This window comes from Marmota marmota, unplaced genomic scaffold (genome assembly GCF_001458135.2).
Source record: "Marmota marmota marmota unplaced genomic scaffold, marMar, whole genome shotgun sequence".
NCBI lineage: Eukaryota > Metazoa > Chordata > Mammalia > Rodentia > Sciuridae > Marmota > Marmota marmota.
The window spans coordinates 65,474,004-65,489,481 of record NW_025999842.1 but is presented as its reverse complement, the minus strand read 5'-3'; the positions used below and the strand labels follow the sequence as shown (position 1 = coordinate 65,489,481).

At 43.3% G+C, this 15,478-nt stretch overlaps 1 non-coding gene and 1 pseudogene across 1 annotated transcript; both read right to left on the bottom strand.

The window, feature by feature from the left end:
* Window positions 1-2,376: 2,376 nt before the first annotated feature.
* LOC107152474 lies at window positions 2,377-2,801 on the bottom strand (annotated as a pseudogene).
* Window positions 2,802-15,054: 12,253 nt separating this feature from the next.
* On the bottom strand, window positions 15,055-15,169 carry LOC125616053. The gene has a single exon (XR_007346665.1). It is a non-coding gene; the product is annotated as a U8 small nucleolar RNA (small nucleolar RNA).
* Window positions 15,170-15,478: the final 309 nt, after the last annotated feature.

Genomic DNA, 15,478 nt, shown 5'->3' with positions numbered 1-15,478 from the left:
GGGACTGTAGGCCTGTGCCACCATGCCTGGCAGCAAGAGTAATACTGACCCCATTTAATTGATGAGAAAAACAGAGAATACTGTTGATTGAGCTGAATTTGTCCCAATGTCCCCATTCTTTATTCTTTGGGTGTAACTAAACTGAAATCTCTCCTACTAGGGAGGACTTTCCAGTTGAGGCAGTGCATTCAGCAAGTGGGGACTGGCAATGAGAGGCTGAGGAAAGACCCTGAGCATTTCTGGAGTGGCTTTGGGACTTTCTGTCCTTTTGTGTGTGTGTGGTGCTGGGGATTGATCAGGGGTGCTTTACTGCTGAGCCACATCTCCAGTCCCCCACTTTTTTTTTTTTTTTACTTTCCAACCCTTTTAAAAAATTTATTCTGAGACAGAATCCAGCTAAATTGCTGACACATAGAAGGTGCTCTATAATATTACTACCAGTACATGCCATGACCCCAGGGCTTCCTCTCTAGAATTAAGGGAACTTGACATCCTCCTGCCTCAGCCTCCCAAGCTGCTGGGATTACAGGTGTGCACCACCATTCCCCACCATTTTTCTCATCTTTAAAATGAGGCTAACCAGCCAGGCACATGGTGCACACCTATAATCCCAGCAGCTTGGGAGGCTGAGACAGGAGGATGGCAAGTTCAAAGTTAGCCTCAGCAACTGCAAGGCACTAAATAACTCAGTGAGATCCTGTCTCTAAATAAAATACGAAATAGGGCTGGGGATGTGGCCCGGTGGTTGAGTACACCTGAATTCAATCCCTGGTACAAAAAAAAATGAGGCTAACCAGAAGTCATGGTACACACCTGTAATCCTAAAAACTCAGGAGACTAAGGTAAGAGAGTTCCAAATTCAAGGTCAGCCTGGACAATTTAGTGAGCTCCTCAGCAACTGAATGAGATCCTGTCTCAAAATCAAAAATAAATAAGGACTAAGGAGGTAACTCATTGATAAAGCACCCCTGCATTCAATTCCCAGTGCCAAAAACGGGGGCGGGGGGGTAATAATAGAGTTGTGCTAAAGTTTCAATAAAACTATGTATGTAAAATGCTATACAAATTGGTGTGCCATAATAAATTGTGTTGCATTTAATGTAGAATTAAGGGAACTTTATAAAAACTTTATAAGTCAAGTTGGTGACTTGGGAGTAGAAGTTCCATCTGCCACTAAAAGGCTGACCCAGTGCATTTTTCTTGCCTGTGGCATTTTCTGCATCTGTGACACACGCATGGTGTCTGTGATGTCTAAGGCACAAAGGCCAGGTGGCTTTATGGGGGGTAGGGATGAGGAAGAGGAGGTACCATGTTTCTCTGGATTTTGACCAATCAACCAGAAACTTCAAAAAACATACTCTGGACTCTCCTCAAACCCTCATTAGCAAGCAGCATATTGCAGAAACGATTTCGTAAAAAGAAAAACATCAATGCAGATGACAGAATGTCAACAATACATACAAATGTGGTACCAGATCTTCGGTATCAATGCTGAAACAATATTCTGGTGCCATTCTTACATCCTGTTTTCAAAATCCTTATCTCTCTATTGTGGGTCCAGGCTGTCTTCTGATTCCCACCCAACCCGACCCATTCTTTCTCTCTCTTTCAGTATTGGGGATTGAACCCAGGGCCACTGAACCACAGAGCCACATCCCCAAGCCCCTTTTAAATTTTTTATTTTGAGACAGGGTCTCACAAAATTGCTGAGTCTGGCTTTAAACTTGCGATCCTCCTGTTTCCACCTCCCCTGTTTCCGGAATTACAAGTGTAATCTCTGTGTCAGAATTATCTTTTTTTTTAACCATCAACATTTATTGTTGAGTTCTCCCAAACAGGCCACCCTGGGCCAGGGGCCTGCGTCTCCTAGACAAACATGGCCCGGGGGCCGGGGGGGACTGGGGTGGCTGCCTTAATATGTTCCAGTGGCCCTGGGGTCTTCAGGCTTTCTCAGGGCTTTCCAGGTCCGGATGTCCTTGTGGAGTCTGGGTGGTGTCCGACTCAGAAGCTGCCTTTGGGGAGCAGCAGTGCTCAGGGGACACAGGGAGAGGTCATGTGCTTCCTCAGCCATGCTAAGTACAACATCGTCAGTATGTCACTGGAGGGAAACTGAGGCAAGAAGGTGGTACCCAGAGGGACAAGGGACAGTCTGAGAGTGAGGTGGGCAGGCCCTGAGACGGAAGGGAACAAAAGGGAGGTTTCCAGTTCTTTCTCCCTCCCTCCTGGCTTCTGGAAGGATGAGCAGGAGAGGAGAGGGCTTTGGTCTGCTCCATCTGAGGGGCTGCCACGCCTGGACTGTCCTACAGGCTCTGACCCTTGGCCCCTGCTCTGGAGGGGATGGAGAGAGATGCCGGCAGCCTCCTCCTTGTTGGGCCTTCACTGAGCCTTCTTGGTCACCCTCTGGTTCTTCATCATAATATAGGTGATGAATGATCCCACAGACAGGAGCAGCAAGGGGCCCGTGGCTGGGGGATGGTAACCGCATATGCTTGAGGGAGGAAGATCTTGAGGATGACATGCTCGTTGTCGATGAATGACAAGAGGATCACCCAGGCGGTACAGTAGGTGAAGATGATCAGGCCAACAGCAACAAGGCCGAGTCCCACCACCTGGTTTGTCCCTGTGGCTTGGAGAAAAGGGAGGGCTCAGAAGACAAGTGACTATCCATTTAAGTGCACTAATGGAAGGGGCATTGCGGCCAATTCACGCTCTAAACTTCTCATTCACTCAACAGCTCTACGGAGGGGTGGATTCTGCACCATCTCCAGGCGCTCCTGCTGGGCTTCAGCGTTTCCACCCATACACAGGCAGGAGAGAGCAATCTGGCTCCGAGTGCCCAAGCCCCAGCTCCAGAGCACCCCCAGCTCTACCCTCAGATGCCTTCAATGCCACAGGCATGTGGCCTCAGACTCACCATTACTGTGTCAGATCTATCTATCTATCTATCTATCATCTATCTATCTACCTATCTTTTCAGTGCTGCAGATTGAACCTAGGGGCACGTTACTACAGAGTTACATCTCCAGCCTATCTATTTCATTTTGAGACAGAGTCTTGCTAAATTGCTGAGGCTGGCCTCAAACTTTTGATCCTCATGCACAAGTTTTGATCACAAGTTCAAGACCAGGCTCAGAAACTTAGTGTGACTTATCTAAAAAAAAGAAAGAAAGAAAGAAAAGAAAGAGAGAAAGAAAGAAAGAAAGAAAGAAAGAAAGAAAGAAAGAAAGAAAGAAAGAAAGAAAGAAAGAAAGAAAGAAAGAAAGAAAGAAAGAAAGAAAGAAAGAAAGAAAGAAAGAAAGAAAGAAAGAAAGAAAGAAAGAAAGAAAGAAAGAAAGAAAGAAAGAAAGAAAGAAAGAAAGAAAGAAAGAAAGAAAGAAAGAAAGAAAGAAAGAAAGAAAGAAAGAAAGAAAGAAAGAAAGAAAGAAAGAAAGAAAGAAAGAAAGAAAGAAAGAAAGAAAGAAAGAAAGAAAGAAAGAAAGAAAGAAAGAAAGAAAGAAAGAAAGAAAGAAAGAAAGAAAGAAAGAAAGAAAGAAAGAAAGAAAGAAAGAAAGAAAGAAAGAAAGAAAGAAAGAAAGAAAGAAAGAAAGAAAGAAAGAAAGAAAGAAAGAAAGAAAGAAAGAAAGAAAGAAAGAAAGAAAGAAAGAAAGAAAGAAAGAAAGAAAGAAAGAAAGAAAGAAAGAAAGAAAGAAAGAAAGAAAGAAAGAAAGAAAGAAAGAAAGAAAGAAAGAAAGAAAGAAAGAAAGAAAGAAAGAAAGAAAGAAAGAAAGAAAGAAAGAAAGAAAGAAAGAAAGAAAGAAAGAAAGAAAGAAAGAAAGAAAGAAAGAAAGAAAGAAAGAAAGAAAGAAAGAAAGAAAGAAAGAAAGAAAGAAAGAAAGAAAGAAAGAAAGAAAGAAAGAAAGAAAGAAAGAAAGAAAGAAAGAAAGAAAGAAAGAAAGAAAGAAAGAAAGAAAGAAAGAAAGAAAGAAAAGAAGGACTGGGGATAAAGTGCCCTGGGTTCAAGTTCAATCCTCAGTCTCCCCCCTTGTACATTTAATGCAATTCTCTTTCTTCTGTATTGTATTGCAAAAAGCTATGCAGTCAGGAGAAGGAGGAGGAGGAAAATAAGAAGAAAAAAAAGGAGAAGAAAGAAGAGAAGGGGAAGGAGGGGGAGGGGAGAGGGAGAAGGAGGAGATTCTCTAATGCTTGTTGTGGCCTGGATGTGGTCTGCTTGTGAAGGGTTTATGTGTTAGAAGCTTGATCCTCATTGTGGTTTCTTGAAGTGGAAAACTTAAGAGGTGGAGTCTAACGAGGGGTTATTGGAGGCACTGCCCTTGGAAGGATCAATGCAGTTCTTAGGGAAATGAGTTACTGTGAAGATGAGTTGTCATAAAGGAGCAAGCTCCTGTTTTGTCATGTGGTCTGTGCCTCCCACCATGATGCTGTCTGATGTGATGTGACACAGCCAGGCGGGCCCTTGCAAGAGTTAGTGCTGTGCTGTTTGGACTTTCAGCCTTCCAAACAGTGAGCTAAGTAAATTTTTTTCTTTGTAAATATGCCCTCATATATTTTGTTATAAAAACATAAAACCAACTAACACAGTACTCTTTGCAATGATTTTCAAGATAATGATATTAGGTTAAAAAGCAAAATACAAAATGATCTTAATGTGCCACTGAAATAAATCACAAAAAATGGTGACATTGGGTGTTTTTAGGAAGAGAAACCTGATGTGGAGCCAGTGTGGAGGGTGACTGTGTATTAGTTTCCCAGAGTTGCTATAACAAAGTACAAAAAACTGGGTGGCTGAGGGCAACAGAAACTTATTCTCATTCAGTTCTGTAGATTAGTCTGAAATCAAGGTGTTGGTAGAGCCACACTCTCTATGTCCTAGGGGAGATCCTTCTTTGCCTCTTCCTAGCCAGCCATTCTTTTTTAAAAATTAATTTATTCACTCATTCTAACTTGCTATAGATGACAGCAGAATGCATTTCAATTCATAGTACACATATAGAGCACAATTTTTCATGTCCCTGGTTGTACACAAAGTATATTCACACCATTTGTGTCTTCATACATGTACTTAGGTATAATGATGTCCATCTCATTTCAGTGTCTTTCCTACCCCCCATGCCCCCTCCCTGACCCTCCCTTCCCTTTACCCTATCTAAAGTTCCTTCATTCCTCCCATGCTCCCCCGCTCCCATCCCCATTATGGACCAGCATCCACATATCAGACAAAATATTTGGCTTTTAATTTTTTGGGAAAGGCTTACTTCACTTGGCATGATATGCTCCAACTCCATCCATTTATTTGCAAATGCCATGATTTTATTCTCTTTTAATGTTGAGTAATATTCCATTGTGTATATATACCACAGTTTCTTTATCCATTCATCTACTGAAGGGCATCTAGGTTGGTTCCACAACTTAGCTATTGTGAATTGTGCTGCTATAAACATTGATGTTAGCTCGCCATTCTTAGTGCTCCTTGGTTTGTAGCTGTATTGCTCCAATCTTTGTCTTCGTTGTCTCATAACATTCTCCCTGTGTGTCTGTATTCAGATTTCTCCCTTAACATAAGGACACCAGTCACATTGGATTTAGAGCCCGTTCTAGTCCAGTATGACCTCATCTTAACCTGATCTCTGCAAAGGACCAATCTCCAAGCCAGGCACTGTGGCATAGGCCTATAATCCCAGTTTCTTCGGAGGTTGAGGCAGGAGGATCTCAAGTTTAAGGTTAGCCTTGGCAAATTAAGGAGACCTTCAGCAACTTAGCACTATCTTGTGAATTCAATCCCCAGAACAACAACAAAAAAAAAAATTTAAAAAGACCAATTTCCAAATTGGTAACATATACAAGTTCCTGGGAGACATGAATTTTGGTGGCACACTTGTTTAACCATGCATAGCAACTTTTGGCTGCAGGCTCTTTCGTGTGTGTGCGCGTGCGTGTGCGTGCGTGCGTGCGTGCGTATGGTGTATTGCTTGGGATGTAACTCAGGGCCCTGTACATGCTAGTTAAGTGCTCTAGTGTACATGCTAGTTAAGCCATCTCTGCAGCCCAGTCTTTTGTGTCTTCTGAATTTTGCATATTAAGTGGATGACTAGGCACTCACTGCCCATTTGATGGATATAATATACTTTGGCCTCATTTAATTGCATAAAAACAAAAAAGTGTTGTGCCCAACACTACGTCCTTTTCCCTTTGAGCCATGATTATAGTAATTCCCGAGGCTCTAAGTCCCCTACAAGCAGAAGCCATCTCTGGTTTTGCTCTAGTACAACCCCAGTGCATAGTGCATAGTGCCTTGGTCTCAACAAATATTTATTTAAAGTACGGATTCATTGGGACTGGAGTAGTGTCTCAGTGGTACAGCATTTGCCTAGCATATGTGAGGCCCTGGGTTCAATCCTTAGCACCACATAAAAATAAATAAATAACTAAAAGATCCATTGACTATATATATACACACATATATATGTAAAATATATTAAAAAATGCATTCATGGATAAGAAGGGATGAATATTTTGTTTGGATTCAAATACCTTGTTGGAAATAATTTTGAGCACTGGCATCTTTAAGTATGAAGAACAAATGGCAAATTGAAAAGATAATAACTTGCATGTAAGTATCCTGTGGTTACTTGTAAAGCTCTTTTACGTATGTGTTAATGTGATCCTCACACACCCTTGAGAGGAAAGCTGAGACCCAAGGAAATCAAGGTTCTCGCTCAAGTTCACAGGACTAGTAATTGGTCTGTTAGAAGCCAAGTCTCTTTGCTACTGTTGGGCTTTGGGGCTTTTTCTGCTTTCAACAAACAGGATTTGATGAAACACAGTCCTGCCTCAACGTAACCAAACCTACTGTGATAGAAATCTCAGGAAAGAAAAAAGCATCATATTTCTTTTTCAAAATAAAAAAAAGATGCACTTAATAATAAGAGGTTAAAATTCAAATTTAATGTGAGAAAAGTCACACACAAAACAGCTTTTTCCCTAGACTAGAACCTAAAATTAGAATGTTTAACTATTAAATATTTTGGTATGTGCTACATTTGCTTAAAACATTTGGCCCTGAGATGCATGAAGTGCATTTTTTCTAATTATTATTATTCAGTAGATTTTAAATGTTTTTATTTTCCTATTTCTTACTTAGGATATAGTCTCATCATAACTAACATTTTCCATTAAATTTTGAATACAAGTCAACTTTTCAAGTGCTCTTTATCAGAAGTTGACAAACTCTCCTGAAGCCTTTTTTTTTTTTTTTGATACTGAGGATTAAACCCAGAGGTGCATAGGGCCTTGCTACATTGCTGAGGCTGGCTTTGAATTTGTCATTTCTCTGTCTCAACCTCCCAAGTCACTGGGATTACAGGTGTGCACCATGGTGCCTGGCTCTGAAACCTGATTTTTTTTTTTTTTGAAGTTCAAGAGTTAAGAATAATTATTACATTTATAAGACTTGTGGTAGACTTCAAAGGCATGTGCATATCTTTCTATCATTTATCATCTACCCATCATCTGTCATCTATCTATCTATCTATCCTTATACTTATCTATCTATCTATATCTTCGGGCCAGAAATCCTAGCACTTATCAATATATTCATGTATTTCCTCTCATTTCTCAAAGGATTTTATGGAAGCAGATGACCCTCAATGACTCCATAGACTTCTGCATCATATGCTCCTTCTTCCGTTGTGAGAGTGCGGCACCCGTGGCTTCTGAGTTGCTGGCAGGATCATGGCGCCTCACTGATGTGTTCATGCATGGCCAGAGACAGGATGAGGGGCACAGAGGGCGAAGGCTGGACCAGAAGAGCACCCTCAGCTAAGAAAGGTGGTTTACAATTTTTGAGAACTTCACATTTCATGAGTGTGTTTTAGTTCCCTTTGTCAGTTTTCCAAGTAGTCCTTTGCTGGTCTGTATGATGTTAGCTACAGAAATATCAAAACAAAATAGCAGTCCAAGTAGAAGCTTAGCAGTGATTGGTCAGGCCAAACTTTGTTCTCTGGTGTCGTGTGGAAACAGATGTTCTTGCTTGCTCCTAGAGGAGATGCAGAGGCAGGCCTGGGGTGGGGTGTGCTGGGAAGCAGTCAGCAAAGAAAAATCCAAAACCAAAACTAAAAGAAGAGATTGAGTTGAGTTCTAATGGCTATTGAGATTTGAAAGAGGCCTTATGATCCTCCTGCCTCAGCCTCCCGAGCCTCTGAGATTCCAGATGTGGACTGCTGTACCTGGCTACATGTTCCCTTTTTATAAGGAAGCCAGTCCTATTGGATGGGCGCTCACCCTAACAATCTCTTCTTGTTTTACTCTGCAGAACACCCTGCTTCCAAATAAAGTCACAAATACTGGCGGTTAGTACTTCAACATGTAAATTTTCTGTGTGAGAAGAACACAAGTTAGCATGTAACAGACAGGGACAGAGGGGACATAAAGAGATGGTTAATAATCTGAAATGGCCACTGGAGGAGATGAGAGAGATTTCACCACAAACAAGTGGAAAATCAGCTAAACAGTATGAGCATCCAGCTGAGGTTTGAAATAAAATAATAATAAAAATGGCTAAAATTTATTGAGCCGCTACTATTTACCAATCATTATGTGGGATGGTTTTTGGCATAATCTTATTTAATTCTTCCAAAAATCTTATAAGCACTATTGCTTTCCCTGTTTTATACCCAGGTGAGTAATTTTTCCGGCTGTGCTCATCAGCCTCCATGTAGGAGCAAAGACCCGAGGATGGCAGGAAGGAGTCACAGTGCAGGTCTGCCACTTGAGATACATGAAGAGGGCCTGAGATAAGAAGCTTAAAGGTTTATTCATTGTCTCAGCAAGATGTTAGTCCATGGAAAATTAGGTCAGGACTGGGGGTACAATCCAGTGGTACAGCACTTGCCCAGCATGAATGAGGTTCTGGATTCAACCCCCAGCTCTGGAAAAAGAGAAAAGAAAAAGAAAAAAAGTTCAGGGGACTACTCATAAGATCCAAAGTGGTGCTGTCCACAGAACTGCCATCATGGAAATGTTCCATATTTCCTGCTGTCTAGGCAGTAGCCACTACCCACACGTGGCTATCCTGTGCTTGGGGACTGAGTTTTACATTTAAATTTAAATACCCACCTGTTGCCTGAGCCTACTTACTGTCCAGCATATCCCAGATCTACAGCAGGCTGGAAACCAATACTAATGACCTGGCTGGACTCGGACCCTTGGAAACCACGAGACAATTGGGACTGGATTAGGTGGGCCCTAATTCCACAGTCCCGGGGTCCTTCTTGGAAGAGAAGACTGAGCTGGGAGAGCCTGGGTCACAGGGCCGGGACACACAGGACTCTCTCCTACAGGACTCGGAGGAAGCAAGGTCCCGCCAGCTCCTTTCTCTCTGACTTGGAGCCCCCAGAACTGTGACAGAGAACACTGCTGTTGTCTGAAGGCACCCAGTGTGGGGTGCTCTGCTCTGGTGGCCCTAATAAAACAAGCACTTTCATCTGGGCGAAAATAAAAGTCTCTGGTTGTGCTCTTCTTCCGACTTCCGGAGCTCTCCTCTCTGCTTCCGGTGAGCCTCTCTCCACTTCCTGCGTCCTGTGACCCTCCAACAACCCCCTCCCCACCCCAACTTGTCTGCACCCACACACAACCTTACCGCTTCTCTCCAGCCTCCGAGACTTGGAGGAGGAGGAGGAGGCGTTTTACCCCTTGTTCACTGTCAACCTTCCACTACCTTCTCAAGAGGCCCTTCCACCCCTCAGTCTCTCTCCCCCTGGCTTATCCCTGGATCCCAAGTGCTCTCTCCTCCTGGTCCCTCATCTGTTCCCTGGTCCCAATCAGACCTCTGACTCCGCCAACCAGCTCCGCTGAGGTCATCAGTCAACATCAAGTGACACTTTTTGCCCTTCTCCTCCTTGAGCTCCTCAGGCTCTGGCCTGTGTGAACTGGTTCCTCCTGCTTGAACCTGCCCTCTCCTGGCCTCTGGAGACCCTTAGGGCTTTTCCTGGTTTCCTTTGCTCATCTGTCTTACCTCTAATCCATGCTTCTTATGCTGCTGTTTCCCAGAGGTTCTGTTCTTTCTAGTCTACAACCTCGTGGGTAATCTCATTCACACCCTTAGATTGAACCCAGGGCCACCTTACCACGGAGCCACATCCCCAGCCCTTTCTAGTTTTTATTTTGAGACAGGGTCTCACTGAGTTGCTTAGGGCTTCACTAAGATGCTGAGGCTGGCCTCAAACATGATCCTCCTGCCTCAGCCTCCCTAGTCACTGGGGTTATAGCTGTGCATCACCGTGCATAGTTTTAAAGTTCCCCATATGGAGAAAGGACGGGTGGAGATGTGGAGGCTAGATCAAGCAGCCCTTCCTTGGAACTTCGCAAATATTTACCAGTATCTTTCCATTGTTGTTTAAGTTTCTTTAAATGGAGCCTTTTGTTGCCTGTAGCTAAGAGTCTCATTTGGTACGGTAACCTCCACTTCTACTGCTGTGTCATAGCTGTACCTCAGAACCGTCTCTCTGCCTGTCCCAATCACACTTCTCTACTCCCGAAAGGGACAAGGATTTTTCTTTCTTTTCCTTTTTTCTTTCTGGTGCTGGGGGTTGAACCCAGAGTCCCAAGAGCATGCAATTACACCCGCTCCATGAGGAGTGTTTATAAAGCTTCTCTTCTCCCACCTCCCAAACAAGTTGTATTACCTTCTCCCTGCAGCAGAGCTTTTCTCCGAAGTCAGTCATTCTCTGTAGAATAAGGCAGATGTGATTTTTAGTCCCCGAAACAGGTGGAAAGGTGAGAAAACCCAAAATGTAAATTTGGGGAGTGCTCCCGGGGAGGGTGCTCCACAAGTTAGTGGTTTAAAGTGACAGAAATGTATTCTCTTAGGGCTCTGGAGGCCAGAGTCTGAAATCGAGCTGGCAGCAGGTCAATCCCTCTGAAGGCTCTAGGGGAGAATCCCTCCATCCCTTCCTCTTCTGGGAGCGCCAGGCATTCCTTGGTTTGTGACAGCACCACTCCAGTCTCTGCCGCTCTTTGTGGACTTCGCCTCTGCACGTGTCCCCGAGTCCTCTCCCCTGTTGTCTCACAGTTCTGAGTATTTCAGAAAATATGTGGCAATGGAAGGATGCTTGAAGCTGGATTTAGGTCGCACCTCATCAATCCAGGATGTTTTCAAGTTGGGATCCTTCATTATATCTGGAAAGCCCCCCCCCCTTTTTTTTCTTTCTTTCTTTTTTGTTTTTTGATGGGTTTCGGGGTGGATATTAGAGATTTAACCCAGGGCCATTTACCACTGAGCCATGTCCCCAACCTCCCCCCCCCCCTTTTTTCCCTCNATGGGCAATAATAAATGGCTTTAAATCATTAAGGTATAGAGTCATTTATTGAGCCAGAATAACAAACTGATGTGGGCTACTTACCTTGCTTCACTCCCCTCAGGTGACCACTCTTGGTTATCAGTCGATAGAATCCAATGATGCAGATATCTACATACAGGGCTTGTAAATTCAGGACATCCTTGGGAAACAAAGAACATTTGGATCTTTATGATGAACCGAGGGGTATACTTGTTCATGCATATTGCTCAGTACCTTAGTACCTCAGTACCTTAGTAGCTTAGTACCTCAGCTGTATATATAATGCATATTTCCATGTAATGGGTGACATATGCTGGTGGGTGGAGCTCTGGTCCCATCTTTGGTGAGCGGCATTAGTCAACCTGTCGTTGAGGAGAAAGGCACACTTGGGCATACCTGGATTTGCATTTGAGCTTCTTCTGTACCATGTCCTAAGCTCTTCTTTTCCCAGGATGTTTGATGTAATACTTGAAACTTCTGTTGAAGATTCTTAATACCATTTCTCCTCTGTCTCTATTTCTGCAAAATGATAGCTTAACTTGGCCTCCAGTTCCAAAGTTTTGTCCATTGGTTTGAACGATGATTTGTTCCATTAAAGATCCGATTCATTCCTAAGACCTATGTAATAACTTCATATGGATGTTCCGATATTTTTTAAAAATCCAATTCCTAGGTCTATTTTCTTTTCTTATACTGGGGATTGAACTCAGGGGCATTCAACCACCACACAAGCTACATTCCCAGCCCTCTTTTGCATTTTATTTAGAGACAAGGTCTCACTGAGTTGCTTACCTCACCATTGCTGAGGCTGACTTTGAACTTGCCATCCTCCTGTCTCAGCCTCCCAAGCCGCTGGCTCCCCAACCCTTTTTATTTTTATTTATTTTTTTTGTTTTAAGACAAGGTCTTACTAAGTTGCTCAGGGTCTTGCCAAGTTGCTGAGGCTGGCTTTGATCTTCCGATTTTTCTGCCTCAGCCTCCCAGTCTCTGGGATTGCAGGCATGTGCCATGGAACCTGGCCAAGACCTTTTTCCAAAAATGGTCACCTTCACAGGTTCTGGGTGGACATCTCTTTCGGGGGGCACTCTTCAGCTCACAACAGGCACTGTACTACACAAAAGGCCTCCAGGGACCCTCTACCAGGATCCCGGGTCGCCCCCTTATCATTTCTTGGCTGGCTTATCCTAAATCATGCCCTTTTGCCCCACCTGCTGTTCTCTAGTCTGTCCCTTGGGCCACACTGGGATGCTCTTTCTGCAATGTGGGACAGATCACCTCACAGCCCTGCTTAAAAAGCATGGTCCTAAAATGCAAGACCATAGTCCTGAGTATTTCAGAAAATATGTGGTAATGGAAACATTTCCCAGCTTTCAAACGATAGAGAATCAGCTCCAATTTGTAGATTAGAGCAATTTAAATGCATTCATCTGGGCCACGTCTGTGCATAACCTCCCACTCTGACGCCTGAATTAATGAATTAATATCAGGGCTCCAGGTTCTATCCAGCTGCTTTATCTAATTGGATGCGAATTAAGTATGCATACTCAGTAAAGTGAATTTGGAAGCTCCACAGTTCCTCAGAGGAAATAAACTTCCAAATGGCCAACCCGTTCCCTAGCGTTAGATGATTTTCTTAAATTTCCCACACTTCATCACAGATTGAGAATGCAGAACTCCCACCATTAGTGGACTAGCACCAGGGCAAGAGATGGTTAGTCCAGGCCCAAACTCAATTCACTTGAGACCGTGCAGACCTGCTTTACTTCTGCAAATGCACAAAATGAAATTGAAATGAATAATATTCTGTAAAGCTATCGGATTGGTCCTTATAAAATACTAATCCTCAAGGATGCACTAGACATCACCTGTTGGACTACTTAGATTTCCAAAATCACTAAACAGATGACCAAAGTTTCTAATGGTGATTCATGAGCCATCACCATTGGGAAGCAAATTGTGTTTTAAAGAATCTAATTGTATCCCTGGAGCTTAAGACAATAAAGGATTAAGACATGAACCAGAAAGTCTCAAAGTTATCACCAAGTTGAGTCTTTCTTTTTGGGTCTATCCGAGGCAATGTGGCCAGATTCCTGGCAGGACCATGCCCAGGACTGAGCTCTTTATCATGTACCACTACAGCTCAGCATTTGCCTTGAAATCTCCTGAGATAGCAAATGACAGAAATTGAACTCAATCTGGAATAATGTAAAGGAGTGTTTCTCTTGGCTCAGTAATTGAGAAGCTTAGGGAATGGTTTGGCTTTAGTCCTGATTGAAACCAGGGGCTTAAACAAATATTGTCAGAACACGGCTGCTTCTCCACCTCTCCCTCTCCTCTCTTTTCTCATGGTGCCTCTCGCCAAGTGGTACCTGGCAGGTTGCAGGCTTACTTCCTAGCAACTCAGCAACCTCAGTGGAAAAACTAGTACAAGCATCCCTTGGCACTCACAGGGATTGGCTGCAAGAGGCCCCCACCAGGATGCCAAAATCTGCAGAAGCTCAAATTCCTTATATAAAAACTGTAGCATTTGCTTATAACCCATGCACATCTCCTGTGTGGTTTTAGTTGTTTGTTTTTGTAGTACTGGGGATTGTACTCAGGGGTGCTTTCCCATTGAGCCACATCCCTAACCCTTTTTAGTTTTTTTAATGAGATGGGGTCTCACTAAGTTGCTGAGTCTGCCCTCTATCTTGCTGTCCTCGTGCCTCAGCCTCCTCCATCAGTGAGATTGCAGGTGTGTACCACCCTGTCTGGCTAGTTTTGGATCTTGACTCTCCCCAAAGGCCCACGTGTTGAAGGCGTGGTCCTTATCCCGTGGTGCTACTGGGAAGAAGTAGAATCTTTAAGAGGCGGGGCCTAGAGGGAATGAATTAGGTCACTGGGGTGGACCCTCAAAGGGCAATTTAAGAACATGTCTCCTTCTCTCCTTTTTCTTTGCTTCCTGGTGGCCAAAAGGCGAGTAGCTTGCTCTACCACAGGCTCCCTGCCATGAGACGCTTTCTTGCCACATGTCTAAAAGCAATGGATTTGCCCAACCATGGACTGAAACCTCCAAACTGTGAGCCAAAATAAACCTTTCTTACTTATCAGTTGATTATATCAAGTGTCTTGTTACAGTATCAGAAAGCTAACACACCCTTCACCAGCATTTCCTATGATATACATTCCTAATCTCTTATTAAAAATAAGAAAAATAGCCTCTTTCCCCCCCAAGAATAACTAATTACATTATTTTGTCACAGTAAAAACATTAGTAAGAAGAATTTTAATGTATTTTATAATTTTATATATTTTTGAACTTTATATAGTAAATATATACACTTTTTATTTTGTGCCAGGAGCGCTTTACAACTAAGCTAAATCCCCAGTTGTTATTTTTATATTTTATTCTGACACAGGGTCTTACTAAGTTGCTTAGGGCCTCACGAAGTTGCTGAGGCTGGCATTGAACTTGCAGTTTCTTGCTCAAGAATGGACAGATGTGATTTCCTAAAGGAAAATGATGGTGTGGTTTCTGGAAAAAGAAAAGGATTGTATCCTGGGCAGCAAAAGCAATACATCTACCCCAGCCAGAACGTGAATGGGCAGAATGCAGAAAATGTAACGAGAGCTCTGTCAACATTTTTATTGTTTAGTGGCTCAAAGGGAAGGAATTCATTGGTGTAAGTTCATATATGTATATATATTTGTGTGTGTGCGTGTTTTTTTTTCTCCCAAAAGAATCAGATAGGAGCAATCAGGTTCTGCGAGTCCTGATTCCACAGAGACATTAATCACATATCACGTGAACTCCAATCATCACGCTATAATCTGCCCTAAAGTTCAGAGCCTGACAATCTACAGTTTGCTTTGTACCAAAAAACCACAGCCCTGAACTTCATCAGATGTGGCCACTATGAGGTTCTGAAAAGGCCACGGTGGTTTTCAGGCCTATTTATGATGAACACTGAAGCCACGAGGGCTGATTGGCGTCTCCTGCACATTAGCTCTAGTGTGACTGTCATCACACCATGATGGACAGCCTGTTTGAAGGACCCACAACTCCCTTCCCACCTCCCTCTTAGACCTGACCTGTACGCACTGCCCCTGCTCCACCCCCCACTCTGCAGTCTGTGACAGGTTGGCAAGGCCAGCGCTTGCCACTC